The sequence below is a fragment of the Saccopteryx leptura genome, chromosome 3 (genome assembly GCF_036850995.1).
Source record: "Saccopteryx leptura isolate mSacLep1 chromosome 3, mSacLep1_pri_phased_curated, whole genome shotgun sequence".
Taxonomy (NCBI): domain Eukaryota; kingdom Metazoa; phylum Chordata; class Mammalia; order Chiroptera; family Emballonuridae; genus Saccopteryx; species Saccopteryx leptura.
This window is the reverse complement of record NC_089505.1, coordinates 178,211,079-178,235,423: the sequence shown is the minus strand read 5'-3', so window position 1 is coordinate 178,235,423 and position 24,345 is coordinate 178,211,079. Positions and strand designations below refer to the sequence as shown.

General features: G+C 41.4%; 1 protein-coding gene and 1 pseudogene across 1 annotated transcript in view; both read right to left on the bottom strand.

Moving 5' to 3' along the window:
* NEDD9 (neural precursor cell expressed, developmentally down-regulated 9) overlaps positions 1-24,345 on the bottom strand; it is a 223,069-nt gene that overhangs the window by 117,769 nt on the left and 80,955 nt on the right. The window lies entirely within an intron of this gene.
* Positions 2,119-5,769, bottom strand: LOC136397314 (survival of motor neuron protein pseudogene; annotated as a pseudogene).

Sequence of the window (24,345 nt, the reverse complement as noted above, 5' to 3'; positions counted from 1 at the left end):
CCCTGTGACTGTGCTTATCTCTCTGTTCACATGTGCTGCCTTTTACACAGTCCACACCTACTGTGACTGCCTGTTCCTTTCCTGCTGGCAGATTTTGTCCTGTCAGTGACTCAGCATGACCTCATTTATTTGAGGTTTTGAGTATGTGTTATCAAGGCCCAAGTGACACTAGACATTGGTCATTCAACTGAAGACACCCCATGACCAGCACAACACCAGCAAGTGGTCCTTAGCACATTGCTCAATACCTTGGCTTGTTCCCTGAAAATTACTTTGTCCACCTAGACAACCTGACCTCTTTGGATGTGAGCCTAATGTCTGGTGAGGGGAGACTGCTGTGTGGGCAGAGAGACGCTGCAGTGCTCTGTCAACTTATGTTGGATCTGTTCCATCCTCATTAGCATTTTCCCAAGTTGAGCCAAGAGATGAGGCCGACTACATTAATGACACTGCAGTATCCAAATGTGCTTTCCTCCCTTTCTAATGACGGAATTTAGCCACAGGCTCCAATTAAATCACAAAACACTACACACTACCAAGTTTATTGTCCTTGGTAACTTGCTTAAAATGTTTTCCAAGCAAAATCCCAAAGTCCTTTGAGACCAAATTCTTCAACTCTTTCTATTTCAAGCCTGAGAAGTAGGATAGAGTTTTAATTACTATTCATTGAGTTATTTTAAAATTGATTTTAGAGAGAGAGAAAAGGAGAGAGAGAAACATTACTTTGTTTTTCCACTTAACTATACATTCATTGGTTGTATCTTGTATGTGCCCTGACCAGAGATTGAATGGGCAACACTGGCATATGGGGACAACTATCTAATCAACTGAGCTACCCAGCCAGGGTCTTGTTAGGAGCTTTTTGAACATACCCTACTTAACATATAACCTGGTCTTTAATTTTATGGGAGTAATATTAAAGTATTTATTCTAAAGGGAAATCATATAGGATTCTTTCCAATTGGCTGATAGAGTGTCAGTCTGGTGTGCGGATACCCCAGGTTTGATCCCTGGTCAGGGCATACAGGAGAAGTGACTATTTGCTTCTTTCCCCTGCCCACTGCCCCTTCTCTCTCTCTTCTTCTCTCACAGCCAGTGGCTCAGTTGGTCTGAGCATCAGCCCTGGGCGCTGAGGATAGCTTGGCTAGTCCAGGCACACAGACCTCAGGCACTGAGGATAGTTTAGTTGATTCGAGCATTAGCCCCAGATAGGGATTTCTGGGTGGATCCCGGTCAGGATATGTGCAGGAGTTTGTCTATATCCTTTCCTCTCACTTAAAATAATAAACAAACAAACAAACAAATAAAGTAAATAAAAAGGAAAATGATATCAGGTTAAGTAGTCTAATCCATATCTAAACTGCCCCATCCTGCAGGAGTGTCTATGCCATGTGGGGGAAGGGATCCTCTTTTCTTATCTAAAATGCAAGCTCCTTGAGGGCAAGGGTTGACTAAGTTCAAAGGATCTGTGTGTTCAATGAATGCTATTATTTCTGCTACTGCTGATTCCAGCCCACTCTGAACCCATAGCCATGATTAAAATCCTGCCAACTCAAATATCACCACGTCTTTTTTAACTTCAATTTCCCATTCTCTCTGGGGACATTGGCACCAAGATTATAGTGTTTTTGCTTCAGGGTGTTTAAGTACCAAGAGGGGAACAGGAGAGGTTTCATATTCTCTTTTTACTCAAAACAGCCCAAGAATAACCTTTGTCAGACTTCCAAAGGAGGATAGAGCAGAATATGGCTATTATTATACATGTATGTGATGGAAAGCATCAATCTAAAGGAATTTGGAATGAACACAATGGAGTAATAAGGATGAATAGTTTGGTTAAATTTGGTAAAAATGTATGTAGTCATAGAATCTGGAAAAGAAAAAAAAACTGTGATGATATAAATGAAGACAGGATCATAGCAGGGTCTCTGGTGCAACCAAGAGTGTGTATCAGCCCAGTATGAGAACTCCCAGAAGCATCTAAGTGTGAGTCTGGAAGTGAATCATTCTCTTTGCAATATGACAAAGTGGAAAACCTGGAAAGAAAACTATTCCGCTGCATAGACATGTGCAGGGAAAGCCACCTGCCCTGCAAACCTGAGCACTGTCTGTTAACCCTCACACTTGCCATGGAAGCTCCTGGAACTGGGCTTCTGCTTCTACATATGTCACCCAGTACTTGGTGGTTAGTGAGGCTTCGAGGACAGTTTTGTTGGGCAAAGGTAAACACAACCAAGAATGGCTACGTAAGTAGAAAGTGGGAAGTTGGAAGACTAAACACTGTATTGAACAAAAGGTCAACATTCATGAGTAAGAAGAAAGAAGTGGTATTTGGGGGTGGAGAAGTGATGGAGGAAAAATTCCAAAGAATGCTGCAAGTCAAACTTAGGAATGTGTCTCAGTTAGCAAAGGAACGGAGCTGGGGGCCATTTTTTCATGCACGTGGGCAGAGTGGAGAGGAGAGGAAGGCAACCAAATGAGGGAAGGGCCCAGACAGGACCATGAACTAGTCTATGGGGATGAACGACTTTGCACTAAGCTCTGAAATAGCCAATGAGTGTATGACAGTTTTTAAATGGGACTTTTGCCCACAGCCATATTGAACCATCTCGGTTTGGTTTATGGTCTTCAAGGTCTGTGTTCATGGCTTCTTTCTTCCAGAATGAATGTGGCTGGAGGGGCAGTTCTCCTGGTTCTACAGCTATGCTGTGCAACGTTTGCCCACTGCAGGGCAACAAGGACTTTCTCTGATGACTTCCCAGCTCAAGTGATAATTAATGACAGCTAACTGTGCTGGGTATTCTTCACTTACCTCCACACGCATTCAGATTCATTCTCCCTTTTGTAAAAAAAATTTTTTTTTTATTTATTCATTTTAGAAAGGAGAGGGAGAGACAGAGAGAGAAAGAGAGAGAGGAGAGACAGAGAGAGAGAGAAGGGGGGGGGGAGGAGCTGGAAGCATCAACTCCCATATGTGCCTTGACCAGGCAAGCCCAGGGTTTTGAACCGGCGACCTCAGCATTTCCAGGTCGACGCTTTATCCACTGCGCCACCACAGGTCAGGCAATTCTCCCTTTTTTGTGTGCTTAGTTCTGGGTTCTGAGAGCAGAGGCCAGAAGGAGAGAGAACTCAGGGCGTCTCTTCTCTGCTCCCTTCCTGCTTTTTTGCCTTGTCTAGGGCAGCTGCACTATCTCTTCACAGACTTAGCTTTCACTGGGTCCCCAAAACACTACTTCTTCCCTTCCAGCCTAGGCTAGGGACAGCTTCCCATTGTTGTTGTAACACCCCTGGTTTATTCCCTTAGCTCTTCCCACACCTCTGTCTCTCCAGCTTGACCATCTAAAGTAAATTTGTCTCTTGCCAAAACACTGACATTGTGCCAGGCTCTATTCTCAGTCCTCTGTGTGCATGAACCCACTTAATCTGCCCAACACTTTATTGATGAGGCTGAGGCACAGGAAGGTTCAGACACTTGCCTAAGGTATCACAGTAAGTGACAGAGTCAAGGTTTGAACCTAAGCAGTTGAGCTCTAAACTCCGAACACTTACTCACTGATCCATCCCACCTCTCTCCTAGCTTATATCACTTCTTAGAGCACAGCTAAGAATGAGAAAGTGTATGCAAAGAGTTTTAATTAAGTTCATATATTAAAACTTATTAGTTCATATACAGAATTTTATTCATATGAACATGTTCAGGTCATAATTAACTCTATGTTTCATTCTAATAAGATAGGATATCAGGCCTCCTACTGCAGTGGTTCTCAACCTTGGTTGCACAATACAATCACCTGGGAAATTTTAAACTGCCCCTACACCCAGCCCATGTCCCAGACTAATGAAATCAGAACACAAGAGATGGATAATTTTTTAAACTTCGAGGAAATTTTAGCATTTTTGTCAAAAATTAAGAATCATTGTCCTAGCCCATAGTAGCTTTTACTAGAAGGCAAGGATTATAGGTGGTAGGCCTGGTGATATAAGTAAAGATTAACAGTTTACAACTACTCAAAGGGAGGAAAAAGAAGGACCATGAAGAGTTTGTACAAGAACAGTTTTCCTGCTGTTTGATGTCATGATTTGGATTCACTTAATGTCTGGGCAAATTGCTTTTGGGTCTGGGGAAAGCTAGTTATTTTCTCATTATTACATTATAGTAATTGTCCTGAGTCACTTTTTAAACTTTATTGTTTATTTTTAAAGAGAGACAGGCAGACAGACAGGAAGGGAGAGAGAGATGAGAAGCATCAACTCATAGTTGCGGCACCTTAGTTGTTCACTGATTGCTTCTCATGCATAGCCTTAACTGGGGCGGGGGGCTCCAGCTGAACCAATGACCCCTTGCTCAAGCCAGCGACCTTGGGCTCCAACCCAAGGACTCAAGGGTTGGACTCAAGTTAGTGACCATGGGGTCATATCTATGATCCCATGCTTAAGCTGGAGACCCTGCACTCAAGCCAAATGAGCCTGTGTTCAAACCGGTGACTCAGGGTTTCAAACCTGGGTCCTCAGTGTCCCAGGTTGATGATCTATCAACTGTGCCACCACCTGGTCAGGCTTTATCACTTATTTTTAAAGGCATTAATATATGAAAAGCTTAACATAGTAAGGTTATAATGTGCAAATGTGCTCAATAGTGATATTGACAGATTGACTTTTCTGTACTATATGTGACCTTGAGTTTCTTCTAATTACTCATATTTCCACTATTCAGTTATTGAAACTAATTGTTCCCTAGAAATACCTGGCTGATTATTTAAACATGAGTCAGATGCAACAAAGGCCAATACAGAGGACTGTGCCACTCAACCAAGTGTTCATAAAGAAAATGATAAAAACTTTGTTCACACTGACCAGGGCACACCTGGCAAAATACTGTTCTCCTTGGGAGAGAGAGCGGCACCTATTAAAGAATACTGTTTGAATTACTCCTTAATTAAAATGTGAATACCCTACTTTTTTATTTTGTTTGAAACCCATGTTGTAGTCAGTATGATAGCTGCTCATATACTAAGAGATGACTAAGACTTTCCTAAGTGTCAGTATCGTCAAGAGAATCTGGACATATGGGAGGTGGCAGCGGGATTATTTGTAGTTTATAATAAAATGGAGGCAGCCAGCATGATAGGAAGTGGATAGTGGTGCTGGTGCTGGTGTTGGCGGGCCATGGAATTTTGGACCTGGCATACCTGGTTCCAGTCCTGACCCTGGCATGGGTGGGGGAAGTGATGGAGGGAGAAAGGAGTCCACAGAGCAACTTTTGACTTGGCTTATTTCCAGGAGACCTGGAGTAGTTTTCTCATTTTCATCTGTTGAAATTTACTTTCATTTTATTCCCCTGAGCATTCTGTCCTCTGTTATTATCCACTTCAGACCTTGGGGACAGTAGATCAGAGAGATTTTGTTTCTATTTCTGTATCCAGTATAAACCACCACACAGTTTTCTCTCCTAAATCAATGGAAGCTATGTTCTGATCCAATGGTGAACATTTGTCACCAACCTCCAGTGCTTCAAGGAGGTTGGGTATTCTTTCTTTTGGATTTCATTCTTCTTGCAAGTTTTCTTTTAGGTGTGTTTTTTGGTTTAGCTGAAGCTTCAGAAATGTCTCTATTTTTAGAGCTTGCTAAAGTGAAGCCACAGTCGTATCGTAAGCTGTTATCAGTGCTGAATCATCCCAAAGTCAGAATCACCACTCTGCCCTGCACTGTGTATAACAGCACCAAGTTTTCACGCTCAGGGACACAACCACCACCACCTGCTTCCCCCATCACCAATTTGGGGCTAATGCTGGGTGCTTGGAGTTGGCTGTGTTCCTCCCCGAGTCACTTTAAATGGTAGAATTATTGTCAACATACTTTGTTTACTGAAGCAAAGAAAGGATATACCTTTTAGAAAGCTTTTCACACCCAAAGATTACATCATTGAGGTTATTCTTAAATATAGGTAAACTTCAGGTATCTGGACCCTATAAATGCCAATTAAAAGGAATTGCCTTATGAGGCAGATGTTTATCAAATAATCCTGTCTGCGGCCCTTTAGCACAAGCTAACTTCACCTGTTCTTGAGTCACAGTCACAGTTGACCTTTAAACATTTTCCAGTCCTCATGTGGGTGATTGGACAAACACGGGTGCTCAGCAGGCTCTGGTATAAGAAACAGGATGGTGCCAGTGGCTGGTTTTCGGGGAGATGATTCCAGCACAAGGAACCCACAGGCTTTGGGTATCTAAATGCCAGATGTGGCCTCCTGTTGTCACTGTTGGTCATTTCTTTTGGACTGGGGCTGGAATATTTCAACAGCCCATTCCTGACAGCAGACCAAACAACTCTGATTTCTTTTTTATGTTTTTCATGGCTGGTCCTGTTTACATGCTTGCCTGCACAAAGCTGATGTTGTGGGTGGCTGATTGGCCAGCACTGGTCCACACAGTCCAGCCTCGCTCACCCCCATCATTGACTCAGAAGTTAGGGCTCTCACCAAGGGGAAATTCAACCACGGCCATTCAACATATAAGCAACAGCCCCTCTTTGCTCACCTGCCTCAGCCCTGCATCTCTGCTCCCACTGACTTCTTTCCTCTCTGCTCTCAAAGGGCCCTAGTGTTGGTTTTTATTAGCTCACCTTGAAAACAGAGGTATCAGCCCAGGTACACAGGAGATCTTCAGGGTGTGGTTTCTGGGGAAGGTCTTACAGCAACAGCCTCTACAGACCCCGTTGTTGAGTTTCTCATCTGTGGCATTACTGACACTTGGGACCATGCTATTCCTTGTTGTGGGGCTGTCCCATGCTCTGTAGGATGTTTAGCAGCATCTTTGGCCTCTGCACACTAGATGCTAGAAGCATGTAGACCCTCCCCCAAGTTGTGACAATGAAAATGTCTGCAGACATAATCAATATCTCCTGGGGGCAAAATCACCCCTCTCTAAGAACCATTGTGCTAAGGAAAAGATGTGGAGACCCTAACCTTCAGTCTCCATTGGACACTGGGGTTAAGGATTAAATTAAAGCCTCCATGACTTTTGCTCCCGCACTTGGCTGTGAGATGTGTGGACATGTTGTCTTCTATTTGTAGTGTTGTCACGGGGATGATATATTAGGACTATTCTGTATGGAATCCCTGGGTTGACAGGGAACTTTCCAGCAGTCAGAATTGTCCCAAGGGGACAAGTGGCCTCAGAATAGCTGGTCTCCCTTAAAGGGCAGGCTGGATATCTCTTATTTGCTCCTCCAGAAACATTTTCAGCCTTTCCTCCCTTGTTCTGTGTCCCAGAGTCTCACCTGTAGAGACTCTTTTGATAGACTCCCTTGTCTTCTGGCTTCTTGTGGAGGGAGGGAGGAAGTGAGGTCAGGGCATTTTTATTCCTAGGTCCCCTCATCATGCAAGGTCACTATGGACTCACTGTGTACCTTGACAGAGATCTCAGCTTCTGTTGGGTGTCCATCCTTCAGAGCATTCTGCCACGTGGGCCCCAAGTGTGAAAGGGAAGCCCCTCTGGTCCTTGCCTGGCTGCTGCATTCCCCATGGCTTCACTCTCCTCTGCCCTCACTCATGGCTGGTCCTGGCCTCAAATCCCCTGAGTTCCTGTTAAATTAGGATAATGTGAGCATGTCATGTATTTCTTGCTGAGACCTTATCTGACACACAAACTCATGGGGACTTTATATTGAGGACACATGGACTTTTAAGGTCTCTGACCCTAGATTCTACAACACTATAGAAAGAACAGGTGAGCAGTTAAGTAGTTGCTCAAACACTACCTTGAGGAAACAAAAATTTCTCATTTGGCTGAGAGGTAATGCATATCTGTTCATAACCTCCTATATTTGTATCATTGCTGTGGAGGAAAGGGCATGTTTGGAATGCCAAGCCCTTGTATAGCAGACAGTATGGGTCATTAAACTAACAACTGCCCCTTCAATTCTTTCTCTTTCATAGAATCTTGACTCTTTTCACTCTCCTGAGAATGGCTGTGTCCTTCAGGAGACTCTGTTCCTTGGCCCCATGGTGTGAATATTGATTTATATCATTCTCCCTGCTAGGATTAGTTTAGGTGTGGGTGTCTGTCTGCCACATTCTGATTCAGTTGAAAGGGAATACTGCAGGACAGCTTCTGATAAAGTTTCCTCACTCTTCAAAAGTAAAGGCTTCCCCTTTATCCCACCTCTGGACGCTGGGAGAGACTATAACATCTGGACCTGCAGCAGCCATCTGCCTTTATGGGAACAGTACAGACCTTGATGACATCTTTGAGCCAATGAATTAACCAAACGCAGAGCTACTCTTCTTGCAGAGTTATGTCATGTGACCTGATAAACATTTTTATTGTTTTAGGCTATTCTAATTGAGGTGTCTCTTACTTGGTCTGCAGCCTGAAGCACCTTATCACACTATTCCAGGTATTTATTTCACTTAATCCAGTAATAAATGAGAGATTAAAAATGGCTATCCCATCTCACTCTTTTCTTGGATTTTCTTCTTATTGGAACTCTTCTAATTTCTAACAATAGTCAGTGACCTCACCCATTGCCATAAGTTTCATGCAGACACTGATGATTCCAAATGTAAATCTCTCTCTTTTTTTAAATTTATTCATTTTAGAGAGGAGAGGGGAGGGGAGAGCAGGAAGCATTAACTCCCATATGTGCCTTGACCAGGCAAGCTTAGGGTTTAGAACCAGTGACCTCAGTCATCCAGGTTGATGCTTTATCTACTGTGCCACCACAGGTCAGGCCCAAATGTAAATCTCTAGCAGTGACCATTCTCCTGCAGTCCTACCCTGTGTGTACAACTGCCTACTTGACCTGCCTCTTGACTACCTAATGGACAACCCCAACTTAACCTGTCTGAAACAAACTCTTGGCATACCTTTCAAACCTTCTCCTTCTCCAGGCTTCTAGATCTCAGTAAATGACATCTCCATTTGCCTCACGCCAAAATTGGAGTCAACCTTTTACTCCTTTCTTATTCCGTGGCATGGAACCCATACTCTGCATCTAATTGCTCAACATGTGTTCCAAACATTTATTGCTTGTCTCTTTCACCACTACCATCTAAATCTAAGCCACTGATAACTTTCTTCTTCACTTAGCAATAGTTTAGTGCTATAGTGTCCTCCTGCTTTCACTATGGCCACTCTACAATTTGTTCTCAGTGCATCAGTCTGAGTGATTTTTCTTAATAAGTCAGATCTTGTTACTTCCCTGCTCAACACCCCCTAGAGCAGGGGTCTCAAATTCGTGGCCCGCAGGCCGCATGCGGCCTGCTGAACAATTTTGTGCGGCCCGCAGACTAATCCACGAAGTTCAAAATATTTTGGATAAAATTAAGTAAGCCTAGGGGCCTACTTGTATTTTTCATTTCTCTAGCATCCTAGGTAGATATTAGCTTAGTTAACAGCAGTTGTAATGCAAACTACAGTTTCTGGTCGTTTTGTGACACTGAGTAAACTGCATGTACGATTGTGCTTATTGTACTGATTTTTTTTTGTTTTCAACTGCAGTGAGAAAAGTGTTGCGTAACAGTTGCCTTTTGTAGACCTAGTGCAGCCCGCCGAATGGCTGTGATCTTGCTCTGCGGCCCACATGCTGAGTTGAGTTTGAGACCCCTGCCTTAAATAATTTGGCCCTTAAACCAACTATCTTTCTTGCAACCGTATGGACCTCTATTATGTTCATCAAATGTCTTTATTGGCTTATTATCTATCTCTCTGACTTGAATATAAGCTCTGTAGGAGCAGGGATATTTTTTTGTCCACTGTTGTGTCTCTTGTACTTAACACTTGGCCATGGTAAGTAGTAAGAAAGACTTGCTGAATGAATGAGTGGTTCAAGTGCCACCATCTCCTTATTGTACAGTGGGGAGTATAAGTGGAATCTTAGGTTACAGAGGAGAAATAAAGGCAGCTGGGGTTAGAATCCAGACCTTTACTTCCTGGCCTAGGGCTCTCGTTATTACTCCATACTGTCACTTAGCATAAGTTAATAATTATTTTTCCTTCAAAGATAATTTATGTTTTTATAAGGAACAAAGTTCATTAAGTACAGAAATGAGTCCCCAAGTAAGCAGTCTGTGTCAGCCAGGCAGAAGGAAGATTGTGTGTATATGTGTGTGTATGTGTGGGCACAAGCATGTGCCCACACATACTTATAGAGGTAGAAGGTAGTGATGGTGGGTGATGAGAGCTGCAAAGAGCCTTCCTGGGTTTGGGAATAAACCAAGTATATATATCAACAGATGAATGAGTAAATACACTGTGGTCCATCTATACAGTGAATTCTACTCAACAACAACGAAAAGCAATGAATTCTATGCCATATATGACATAACACAGATGAAGACCAAAATAATGATACTGCATAAAAGAAGCCAGAAAACAAAAATAACTATGTATTGTGTGATTCATTTAAATAAATTTCCAAGAATTGCAAACAGAAACCAGCCGTGTGTAATTTTGACTGAACTGTATATAAAGTCAAGATCAAGATGTTCGAGTAATATGACTGCCTTTAGTGATCTGACAAAACAATTGCCATATTGTAAGCCAGAAACAGTCTGCAGAATGAAAGGATGAAAAGAACCTAAACCTAAAGCAGATCAGTGGTTTCCTGGGGAAAGGATGGCAGTAGGAAGGGGTAGAAGATAGAATTGTAAAGAGCAGGAGGAAAATTTTGGGGCTGATGATTGTTCATTATCTTGATTGTGGTGATGGTTTTATAGGTGCATATGTACATCAACATTATAAAAGCATATACTTTAAACATGTGCAGTTTACATATGTCATTTATACCTTAATAAAGCTATTTAAAAAACCTAATTAACATCTACAAACATGGATTTTGTACCTGTGATAAGCTTGCATGAAGGTACAAGAATATACAAATTCTATTCCCTAAAGACCCAGGCAAAACATACAGATAGACAGACACACACATACAACACACTGATCAAAAATATTGTAGATACTAGGGATAATGTTCTCAAGTTTATGCCATATTCTTCACTGCCTTCAGCCCTGTTCTCTATGTACCATCTTATATATCCCTGTCATCTTGTAGTAGAGCTTTCTGACTTTGTTTTCATTACAATAGATTTTGTGTGAAATCTAATGCCTTAAGTGCATAAGATTCCAGACAGAGTTGTAGGATGGAGAGTGGAGAAGGGACATGGGTAATATCCTAACCTATCACCCAGCAGGTGAGAGGTGCCACTTAATGTTTCAGCTCTGGAAGCTAAATTTTATAAAGAGCTGTCACTGTATTTATCACCTAACAATTACTGCAACTGGATAAGGTGGAAAAAAACCTGGAAAACATTAGCCTGTCAACTGCATTGGTATCTTTAATAAAGTTATCTGTGGCAGGGTCTCAGCTACAATTCAAAATCAGCATGTGGCCTGTTAAAATGGTTTAGGTTCTTTTCATCCTTTCATTCTGCAGACTGTTTCTGGCTTACAATATGGCAATTGTTTTGTCAGATCACTAAAGGCAGTCATATTATTCAAACATCTTGATCTTGACTTTATATACAGTTCAGTCAAAATTACACACAGCTGGTTTAGCCGCAGTTCAAGAGGGGCACAGAGTGAAGCCTGAGCTGTCTCTGAGTAACGTTACTGCCTGCCCAGGTGCACCCTATAAGGTGGTGTTTAAGTGGAAGAATAGACCAGAAAACTTTGAGGCAGTCCTGTCAATAGGCTCACTGTATGAGGAGCCTAATTATCACAATGTTGCTTGGTGTCTACAGAATCGGTACAAAGGATTTTACTCGCTCTTATAATATTACTGTAAGTGGCTAGAGGCATTCTTACCCACAAAAGGGATAGTCCTGCCAAGGGAACCATGATGCTTTAATGAACACTATCAAGCCAGTCTTCCCTAAATCTTCCAGGTTGATGAGCTGTGCCATCCAGAGGGCCTCTATGGATTCTGATTCTTTCTACAGCTTCCTTGGCTAACCAATTACTTCTGTTCACATAGCTTTTACTGAAACAGGCATGACACAGCACTCAGTTCTCTGCTCACTAACTTACAGTCAAATGTACATCTTCCTTGTTACTGTAGCCCACATCAGTGGGTCTGTTGGTTGAGACACTTCTACAGACTTCTATTTTATATACAGATGGATGACCTCTTGGTTTACTTCCACAATTGACTAATTATCAATATATCCCTTAGTTTCCCAAGTTTGCATGTATTTTATGTTTAATTTTACTAGTTTAATTTTGAAAGCTACCTTATCTCCAGGGTTTTGGAGATAACTATCTGGACTGCCTCCATCCCTCTTGCTCCCCATTCTGAACATTGAGTTAAGCACAAGTTTTGTCACAAACTAACCTGTGATTCTGTAAACCTGTTAATTTCACTGGCTGCAATGTCACTGTTAATAGGATGGGCACAATATTCCCTCAACCTATAAAGACAAAATTTATTTAAAGAGAGGATTAATAAGCATGGAAAGAAAAGAATGAGATAGAAAGATTAAAAAATGAAAGCATGTATAATTAAATTCTTTACTATTTTAATATCTGATCAGTAAATCTGTGATGTGTTTGTATTTTTTTGGAAAAGGAAACTAAGTAAATAATCTGGCACTTTTGTAAATATAATTACTATTATGTTACTAGATTTTATGTGATAACAAATGTTTAGATTAAATCAGCACCTTAACTTCTAGACAAGTGGCAAATGCAATTTTCATTTCTTTTTTCTCCCTAGCAGTTATGGTGGGAGAAGGGAGACCACAGAATGTTATATAGTTTGCCTAAGATCTTTAAAACTAAGAGAACTACTATGGAGTCTTTACTCAATGTCAGACCGTCATATTACAATTTTAAAGTTCAGGTAAAAATCCAGATAATGGTAAAGTCAGACTTAAAGAAAATAAAAGTAACTAAGTGTTCACTAGACATTGATGTGGATGGTCAGAGATGAGGCAAAGGTTTATCCAGATTTCCACAAGGGAGCGCTTTCCACCATTGAAGTCGGCTTCGGGAACCCACCAAGGAGACCATCCCTATCTGCACTCATTTTCTTATTCTTTATTAGGTATTGTTTGCAAGTCTCTGCTTCTTCTCACATTTGATCTCAACTATGAAGAGGATAATCTTGAGAGATATATTTTCTATGAGCCAATGTAATGGCTGCAAGCCAGGCTGACATCATTCAGAATTGTTCTTTGTATACAATTCTGTCTCCACCCTTTCAGTTATCTTGACAGAATCAAGTACAAAATGCAACTTTAATAGGTGACTTTTGGCCTCTGAATAAAGCATTACAGTGTATTAGATTTTTCTTGACTTTCCACAAAGTAATTTTATACCCAGTAGGAGCCACACAGCATTTCCCATAATTAGGGCTGGCTACTGGCACTTGCTCCTTGAAGAATTCATCTGTTCAGCTTTCAGACTGAGAGGGAAGCACCAGAACTGTCGGCTTCAGAGCAGGATGGTCATAGTCCTCCTCACCCCAGAATCCTGATTAGAAAGATCTAGGAACAATGCTTCAACTGTATTGTGAGATTTCTGGAATTAATAGAAATAGACAAGAGGACTCTTGACTAGCATTGAGCTGAACTGTCATTGATTAGCTGTGTGTGACATGTTCTCTGAGTCTTGGTTGCTTCAATTAAAAAAATTAACAACAACAAAACTCGAAGGGATTGAGGCAAGTGGCACCTAAAGACTCTGAGGCAAACACTACTAGCATCTTTGCACTTCTCTCCAATACTCAGCCCTCTTTGGCCCAATAGAATGCTGGGATTTACTCCACTTTCCTGGCCTGCGCTCTACAATGTCCTGTAGCTTCTTTCTTCCTGTCTATGCTTTCAGAAGTAAAGGAACTTGGGATAGTGGGGCCACATGATGAAAGGGAATTAAATCGCTGAAGATAGCTGTGCACTGACTGTCACAGGAGTGGGGACCAAACTGTGCTTTGGTCCCAGAAATCATAGGGTTTACCTGTTATTACAGCTTACTGTGGCCTTACCCTCACTCATGTGTCCCTTCACCTCTACAATTCTGTGTATCTACGGGATGGCAGAGTACAGGGCAGAGGTGGAAAGAAACTTGAACACAACAAGGAAGCCCTAGATCAGGGTTGGGAACCTTTATGGCTGAGAGAGCCATAAATGCCATATATTTTAAAATATAATTCCGTGAGACCCATACAATGACCTGTGTACATTACGCATTATCCAATAAAAATTTGGTGTTGTCCTGGAGGACAGCTGTGATTGGCTCCAGCCACTTGCAACCATGAACATGAGCAGTAGAAAATGAATAGATTGTAATACATGAGAATGTTTTATATTTTTAACGTTATTATTTTTTTTATTAAAGATTTGTCTGCAAGCCAGATGCAGCCATCAAAAGAGCCACATCTGGCTCGCAAGCCATAGGTTCCCGCCCCTCCCCTAGATGTAAGCCCATTGTTTAGTTGGATGTCTTACTCAAAGATGCCTCTCTAACTGAACCAGGGTATAGGCTGAGGGGACTCTGGATGGCACTTAGAGGATAGAAATTCTTGGGTTTTTTTTAGTGTTAACAGTGACTCCACGTGTGTCTTAAGGCCTTGGTCAAACCTGGAGACATAGTTTTTTAATGGAATAAGGCAAATTGTGGGGAAAAATAAGGCAGAAACCTCCTTCATCAAAAGGAGAACTCAGAACGGATCTAAGAACAAGAAGCTCCCGGATTTCTGCACTTCGGATGTTTGTGTGGAGATGGTGAGTACAAGGACACCCTGGCTTCTCCATGATCGTCAAATAATATTTCTGTTGTGCCATTTCCAGAACTTTTTTTTGTCATGTTCTGGGCGGATACTTGATCATTTGGGGAAAGTAGACATGTTTCTTTCATGTTCTTAGTTTAATCCTTTTTCCAAATAGATTCCCACAGATAACATTTTCATCTTGACATATTTTTACTGAGTGAAAGTACCATTTTCAAGAAACCCTCAAAGCTTCATGTTTTAGAACAAATGAGGCCTTTCTGTGAGAAAAGAAAACCACAGAGACACTGGGAACCCACATGGCCTGTGTTAAAGCAGGGAAACGTCTGGGAGGGATGGGAAGGCCCGTCAGCTCAGGGTTCACCTTTGGTGTTCCAGCTCCTGTTTACTTCCTGGACCTTGGTCAGTGTCTTTTTGACAGAATAATTTCTACAGTGCAGCTGGGCTTTGTGACCCATAATCAAATGCAGAAAGGCTTCAGAAATTCCATTCAGAGAGCTTAATTTGACTTGATGTAAATGAGAAAGTTAAATCACTGTCTAAATGTGCCTCTTTGTGGTCCCAGTACACTGCATCTTTGAGTGTTCTTTCCATTTCCCAGACAAGCTCAGGGGACCCACCCCCAATAAAATTCCTGTCTGCCTTAAATTGCCTTGTAATTATAATTTATACCTCAATAAAACAACATCTTAAAAAGGAAAATTTGTTTGATTCTTTACCTGGCATAATTTATGCACGTTTTAGTTTTGGAATACAGAATATTTATGCAAAGGGGAGAGGTCGTTGTGATGTGATGGGTATATCCACATCAACAGAACAAATGACAGTGCAGTGGCGTGGAAGTGACCTCTGGCATCTTCTAAGCACTGGACTTCCATTCTTACTAAGATCACATCCACAGCCTAGAGCTGGGGTCTTAAGATTTTCTGAGGATCAGAAAACCCCATGGAGTTGCTAAAGTTGTGTGTACTGGGTTTTCATACTAGATCCGTTGAGTGAGGGGGAGGGGGGCCCTGCTATCTACATTTTAATAATCTTTACCGATGATTCCAATCACAGCAGAATTTGAGAAACATTTTTTTTTTTTTCAGAGACAGAGAATCAGAGAGAGGGATAGACAGGGACAGACAGACAGGAACGAGAGATGAGAAGCATCAATCATTAGTTTTTCATTGCGCATTGCAACACCTTAGTTGCTCATTGATTGCTTTCTCATATGTGCCTTGACTGCGGGCCTTCAGCAGATCAAGTGACTTCTTGCTCGAGCCAGCGACCTTGGGTCCAAGCTGGTGAGCTTTTGCTCAAACCAGATGAGCTCGTGCTCAAGCTGGCGACCTTGGGGTCTTGAACCTGGGTCCTCGGCATCCCAGTTTGATGCTCTATTCATTGTGCCACTGCCTGGTCAGGTGAGAAACATTCTTTAAGTCAGGAGATCCAACCTGTATTTCTAGGTTGTAATCAATTATCACCAATTAACTATTTGCTAGAAGAAAAAGAAGGGAACTAATATTTTTCAGATGCCATTTTTTGTGTGTCAAACATTGTACCAGACAGTCTAAGTACATATTTGTTATTTAAATTTGCTATAGTCTGACAAACTTGGTATTATTATACTCAGTTTTGGGGGAAAGAAATTGTAGGCTCAAAGCGGGTATGAAATATTAGTAAATATAGGGCAGAGATTTGAATCCAGATCTTTTTTGGCTCTATAAAGCATACTTTTCCCATTAAGCCACATTCACTGACCATCCTGCTGAACATTTTGTATGTATCCAACATTGAGCCAAATATTTGAGGGTTTATAATAGGTCACCCTTTGATCTACTGAGAGTCATTATGAGAAATTTTTAAGATTAACAGTCCTTCCATCCATCGGAGGAACGTCTGTGATGGATACTGCAACGTACTGACCACAGGTCTTGCTTGGTCTCAACCATTCTGTCAGCTCCTGAAAACTTGGTGACTGGTGGCTCTCAATTGAGTCCCCTCCTGATATTGTGCTCAGCTGAAGAGGGCCTCCTAATGCATGTCATACCTCTGTCTTGGGATGGCTCGCATCCTGTGTCTGGCTCAGTAAGCAGTATAAAGTGAAGCCCTTTGCTTCACTTCCAGACAACTCTGATGGACCACCCAGCCTCAGAAGGCCTTTAGCATAACTGTACTGCAGCTCACTTCTCCCTCTGCCAAGTTTTGTGTCCTTTTCTGCCTATCAATGTTCCCAAGAGTGCTCCCCACAAACCTCCTGCATCCAAGTCCCCATCCCTCTGGAGTTTATTTCTCTGGAAGCTCAATTTGTGATATTGTTAAATCAAAGTTTCTTTTGAGTAAATTATCTTATGCTTAGGCAGTGCCCCCATGCACTCTTTCTCCTCAATTTATCTGTAAAAATCTTAACTCCTAGTGCTCAGAATGTGATTGTACCTGGAGATAGGATCTTTAAAGAGGTGATTAAGGTTAAATAAGATTTGTAGAGTAGACCCTAATCTAGTATGACTGGTGTCCTTAACAGAAGAGGAGATTAGGACCCAGACACACACAGACAAAAGGCCATGTGAGGACATAAGAGAGGATGGCCACCTGCAAGCCAGAGAGAAAGGCCCAAGAAGAAACTAAACCTGCTGATACCGTGGTCTTGAACTTGCAGCTTCCAGAACTGTGAAAAAATTAATTTTTGTTGTTCAAGTCACCTAGTCTGTGGTATTTTGTTACAGCAGACAGAGCAGACTAATAAAAGTAGATGAGAGCTATTTCTTCATTTCAGTTCCTGTTGTGGACCATTAATGACAAAAAGCCATTATAGATTCGAGGCTTGGCAAAAGGCTAAGTTCTCCCCCCTCCATCTCCATATTTGGCTTTGATGCTGAATATTTGCACCCATTCCACTTGCTTCCTTGGGTTGCTGGAAGCAATTTACATGCCCTTCCTCTGACTCTTTGTTTGTTTCAGATGTTTGTAGATTTCACTAATGTACCCTGTTTTTGCCTTGGGAGAGTTCCTGTCTTAGCCTTGGATGTGCAACTTTGTATCAGGGTCCTTGATTTGCATATGTCTATATAATAAAGTGAACTGGGGCTATGAGGCACTCAGATACTGCCAGGCAGTTTGAAGAGTCCTCCCTGTCCCATCATTTTTGTTTTGACAAGTGTGTTTCCTTAATTCCGCACCGTTATTTGGAGCCCCGCTGGTCCACGGTAAGTGGCGCCTGAACAGGGACTTGAGTATGAGTACGAGGAAACTAAAACTGAAGGAAGGTGACGGAACTCCCCAAAGTGAAGTGCGCACAGTGAGTAAAGAAAGTTTTTGGGGAAAGTGTAGTTGGGAGTAAAAGAATATGGGACAGATAGGGTAAAAAATAAGGGACCTTTATGTAGAAATGTTTCCATATGAAGACAAATCATTGTCTGAAGAGTATCAGGGTGAGCCGGAAACAGAGGGACGTGAATACAAGGATAACTTGGAGTCTGAGGATGACAGGGGAGATGAAAAATCTCCCTATGGCTGCCTTAGCCGCGGGGCCTCCGCAGCCCTCAGCTCCTTCCTACATTCAACCCTCTGCTCCTCATTCTCTTATCAGGCTGATTCCATAGTCTATAGCTCAAAATCTGGGAAATCCCCTCTCCAACAATCTATAAACCAGGCTCGAAATGTAGGGGAAACAATAAATGATGGCTTTACCCATTTTCCTGTTGTAGAAAGACAGGATGATACAGGGAGACTAGTGCGAGAACATGAACCTGTACCTTTTAGAACTCTGAAAGAGCTTAAACTTGCTTGTTATGTTCAGTATGGGCCTACTGCCCCTTTTTCACTTGGTTTATTAGATACTATTAGGGCAAAGGCTCTTGCCCCAAATGACTGGAAGGTGATTGCTTGTGCTTTTCTCTCTGGGGGTAATTATTTGCTGTGGAAGTTGGACTATCTTGAGTATGGACAGGAGACTCAGATATTAGGAATATTACAGCTTTTCCTGTCATGGTCTGATTTTCTTTAATGTTTTGGCTACAATCTTCTGAGCTATCATTTTGTTTCTTTCTTGTTCTTTGCCTGGAGGTTGAGGCAGGGGACTTGTGTTGGATCTGACTATAGAAAATATCCCAGCAGCTGCCGAGAGCAAATTTTCTTGGGGAGATTTTGTTTAGTCACATCCTTCAGTCCCTCTGTCAGAAAATGCCCTGACTAATATCAGGCAAGCATCTTTCTAATCTGGATGTGCTCTGAAATCCCGGGTTTCTCTCTGGTTTGTCTGGTTCATCTAATTCTTGTCTCTGTTTAGTCTTTGTTTAATGTTGTCAAAATGTGTCTGTTTTAAGGCCTGAGTTGGGGTTTTTTTTGCATGCAAGGGTTGGAAATGCTGGCTCTAATATTTAGAAAAAATGGGGTGTTTTTAGAACTTGTAAGGAGCGCTCATTTAAATTTAAATAGAATAGAATGTAGATCCTTAAGACTTACTGATTTAGTTAGGGCATTGTGAGGTGTGTTCAGAGTTAGGAGCCAAATAGCAACTTAAGTATTAGGAAACTCCTGCAAATCTTCTTTGTCATGCTCTTTTTACTTTAAATTTTTTGAATACTGAGGTACAGGGTCATTCAGCAGCAGAGAGACTCTGGAATCCTACAAGGAAAGCCTTCCCTGAAGTGCAATGGAGGGATCAGCTCACAGGAATCTGGCAAGGGCCAGACCCTGTTCTCTTATGGGGCCAATGATATGTGTGTGTTTTTCCTAGGTCTGCTGAAGCTCCTCAGTGGATCCCTGAATGGCTGGTGAGACACCATGATTCTAGATGAGAGACTTACTTCACAAGAGCAATTGTATGAGGCTTATTTTACTATGCTCTCTTCCCTTTCTCAATTATTATCTAATTTTTTTAATGTTTTAAATCATTTTATTTCTTTCCTGCTCCATTGCTTGAAAAGAGGGTGAAAGGGGGCCCTGATTTGGGTGTTGCTGAGCAGAAATCTCATACGGCTGTCTTGAGATTTTTCGAGAGAGATCTCTGTTTAGTATATATCCTTATTACGTTCCTATTAAGGTAGCCCTACTTAAGATCAAGCAGGCCATAGTTTAATCTCTAAAACCCCGGGTTTCACTCTTGATTTGTGTGATTGTATGTGAAGTCTTTGTTTAATGTCTAAGTGTCTTTGTTTATAAGGCCTGAATTAAGTCCTTACATGAAAAGTAGTAATAATAATAATTTTGGAAATGCCAGCTCTAGTATTGAAAACAAAATAAAAATAATTTCATTTCCCTACATAAATATAATTTTGTTTGGAATAAGTAAAGCACCCTCATTTTGGATCCAAAAGACTTGCTGGTTTGGCCAGGCTGCTCCAGGCTGCAAGTGAAAGGCTTGAAGCAGCATAGATTTACATAATAAAAGTGTAAAGATTTTTTTTACTATAGGAGAATAATGAAGATCACACTGGGATTTTTCAGTATTGATATGTACTCTTTAAGGTGCCTGTTAATTAATATTAAGGGGGTGTTTTGATAAGTGTGGGAATGTTGCTTAAAGGTGCATTTACTCTATTTTTGTTAAAAGGTAACAAAGTCAAAAATTTCTTGCAATCTTTGAAGTCAAAATATTGTAAAGTGTGTTTAACATTTGCTTGAAGATTCAATTGTAAATAATATAAAAAGAAAGGGGGGGAGTCATGTCCTGGAGCTCCTGCAGGTCTACCCTGTGATGCTTTTTACTTCAAACAGTTTCTTTTGAATGCTGATGTACAAGAGATGCCAAATTTTTTTGTCCTGCAAACTACTACCCCTTTTTTATTTTTATTTGATTCCAGCTAATAACACTGTTTTGTCCTTTTCCGAATAGCTCCATATATATAGGCAGATAAGGACTCTCAAGCCCCTCAGTGAGATCTTCTGAGCATGGCTTTTAAGGTACCAAGAGACCGAAAAAGCCCAAAGAAGATCAGGTAAAATACTAGCTCTTGGCATATGCCCTCAAAGGCTCCAACGCTCTAACTGGAACTTCATCAGAGCCCTGCTTCAACAGTGGAAAGGATGGTCATTTAAGCCAAAGCCTGCCAGGTTTGCATGTTTTTGCTGTGAGGAAGAAGGGACACTGGAAGTTTAAAAAAAAAGGAAGCTCCGTCTTCATGCGTGCTGCAGATGGCTTTTCCAGTCTACCTGGGTCATTGCCAGCTGGGAGCAGCGGTCATTGGGACTTTGATGCTAGCTGCAGAGTATGGAAGTGTGACAGCAGTTCCAGTGCCATGTGGACTTTTCCTGAATGTGGACTTTTCCTGGATTCCTGCTCCTGTGACAGTTTTTGATGGACTGAACTGGGGTTGGGTTCCATTTTCAGAGATTTGGAATGGTGTTGGTGCCAACTTGGACTTGGTGAACACGTTAAGGACATTACTCTTTTATAGATTCTTGTTGTATTAGCCAAGAGTTGCTTAAAGGCTTTAATCACTGTGATGTATTAGTATACTTGTTTTGGGTATCTCTTAGCATTGGCTATACTAATTTTGTGTTTGTTCTGTATTTTTTCCGTCTGTCTCCAAATTAGAATCTGGGAAACTGGGAAATCAGATAAGTGCAAATCTCAGCACACAAATTAAAAATAAAAAAGAAAAAGGGGATATGTTGTGGACTGTTAATGGCAAAAAGTCATTATAGATTCGAGGCTTGGCAAAAGGCTAAGTTCTCCCCCCTCCATCTCCATATTTGGCTTTGATGCTGAATATTTGCACCCATTCCACTTGCTTCCTTGGGTTGCTGGAAGCAATTTACATGCCCTTCCTCTGACTCTTTGTTTGTTTCAGATGTTTGTAGATTTCACTAATGTACCCTGTTTTTGCCTTGGGAGAGTTCCTGTCTTAGCCTTGGATGTGCAACTTTGTATCAGGGTCCTTGATTTGCATATGTCTATATAATAAAGTGAACTGGGGCTATGAGGCACTCAGATACTGCCAGGCAGTTTGAAGAGTCCTCCCTGTCCCATCGTTTTTGTTTTGACAAGTGTGTTTCCTTAATTCCGCACCGTTATTTGGAGCCCCGCTGGTCCACTGCAAGTCCCTATTTTTTCATCTTTATGCCCAAAGAACTATCTAGAAATATGAACAGGTTAAATTGTCATTTAGGTGTAAGGTGGTAAGGTAATCATTCTAAATAGATAGTCTTCATATTCCATAAAATGTCAGAATAATCATATGTTTAAAAGGTGAGAAAAAAGTATACGAATTATTTCACTTTATTGCATCTTCCTTTTTAGGACATTTATCATAAACTTATGGCAGATGTAAATACACAGTCTAACAGCTAGTTTGAACCTGAGGTGAACTTGTATTTTTTTTTTTTTTCTGAAGCTGGAAACGGGGAGAGACAGACAGACTCCCGCATGCGCTGGACCGGGATCCACCCGGCACGGCCACCAGGGGCAACGCTCTGCCCACCAGGGGGCGATGCTCTGCCCCTCCGGGGCAGTGCTTTGCCGCGACCAGAGCCACTCTAGCGCCTGGGGCAGAGGCCAAGGAGCCATCCCCAGCGCCCGGGCCATTTTTGCTCCAATGGAGCCTTGGCTGCAGGAGGGGAAGAGAGAGACAGAGAGGAAGGAGGGGGGGGGGGTGGAGAAGCAAATGGGTGCTTCTCCTATGTGCCCTGGCCGGGAATCGAACCCGGGTCCCCCGCACGCCAGGCCGACGCTCTACCGCTGAGCCAACCGGCCAGGGCCTGAACTTGTATTTAATGGAAAAAAAAACCCCAGAATTTTTAAGTTCTGTCAGTTAATAGTTTTTGACCGCTCATGAGGCAGTAGTTCAGTCTGGCTTTTTTCCTTTAGATTAAGCATAACAGACTGTGTCCAATTCCCAGTTTCCTGCCTTGGAATAAAGGGGAAAACTAAGGAATTCCAAAAAAACAAAACAAAATATTTTACATTATCAGATATTTTTTTCTTTCAGTTTTTCCAGTTTTCTGAACCAGACTCTTTATCATTCTCAGTGGTACATTGGGAAATGTTTAACCACCAGCTTTCTGAAAATGAAACAAAACCAAACTGCCTGATGTGTAATCTTTGCCAATTTCTGTGGTGTAAACACCCCCACTATGGCCATTGTCAAGCTACCTAGGTGAACTCACTGAGAAGCAGGAACACAGTTGATTCGGGGAACTGGAGCTAGCTGCCTCCACAACACCAATGAATGTGGAAAGGCATAAGAAGGCTGCACGGTGCAGCCTTCCTCCAGACTGCAGAGGGCTCTCCAAGTGTGAACATGGGCCCTCCTCCTTCTTCTCATTGGTCTTTGGTCTTTGCACAGTTATCTTAGGCCCGGCTATTATATGTTTTTTGTTTGTTTGTTTGTTTTTGTTTATTTAAGGGGCTCACTATTAAAAGTATTTATGAGTTTAGCACAGATTTCTTCAACAGATTTTGATGGCCATGCTCTCATGGTATATTCATTGTTGCTGCTGGAACCAGAAAGATCCCAGCATCAGGAAGCTCAGGGGAGCCACTGAGGCAAACCTGTGCAATTCCCACAGGGCCATTCTCTGACCAGGCCTTTCCTCACACTATTTCTCCCATCTTTTTCCTTTCATAATTTATTTTTAGCTGCATAGACTTTTCTTTCTCTGTGCTGTGAAACTTTGTTTCACTGGATCTTCTCTGAGGGCTTATACTTCATGAGTATGTGCCAAGCATAGCTCTAAACAACTCAGCCCTGTTTAATAGCTAAAAGAACTGAGGCACGGAGACATTAGATAATGTGTTCCAGGTAGGGTTATTTGTTAGTGTCTGGGCTGGGGTTCAAATTAGGCAGTGTGACTTCTGGTCTACCTTTTTAACCATCATACTTCCCCCAAAGAGCAACAGGAATGTGTCCTTAGGAAGCATGAATGACAAGGAATAAATGCTCCTTTTTATTAAGTGATACTAGTAATTTCCAAATATTTACATTCTACTTAGTCTAGCATGAAATTACAAGAAAGTGTGTATATATAGAATTATTGAAATAAAATTTAATGATTAAAAAAACCCACCCAGCAGTGATAGAGTTAGTGATCTCCATGGACTCTGAACATAGATAATTCTAAAGAAAATTGAAGATTTTAGGTGAAAGAATGCTTTATTTTTCCAGGCTAGAATACCAGAAGTTGAGAATCAACATGTATTTGTAATAAAAGCATGGTGTTAATGTTCATTGCAGGAGCCTGTATGGAATGTATTACTGGCTTGCTTTATAAAATACTATGCTTCGTTCTCTCTCCCCTTTCTATCTGCTCTGTTTTTATCTCCACTTAATAAAACTGGCTGAGTAGGTATTTAAAAATGAGAAAAGACGATTTTCGTTTCACTCTTCATTGAGAAATTAATGTGCATGCCGAATGACTTAAGGAATCAAAAATAATAGTAATTTGTTCCAGTTTGATTTATAATTTGAGGTGTCTGATTCTGTGACAGATTTTTGTCATAGAATTCTAGGACTAGGGTTATTTTTAAAGAGGCCATTACTTTATTTTAAAATATCACAGTAAATACAATCTAACTGGATTTTAAAGACTTCCACAGAAATTTTTCAAATATTTGTCAAAATGATTAATGAAAACATTTATCGTTTTACTTAACTTAAAGCCATTCCCCTTGCAAATAAAATGGGGCCTTTT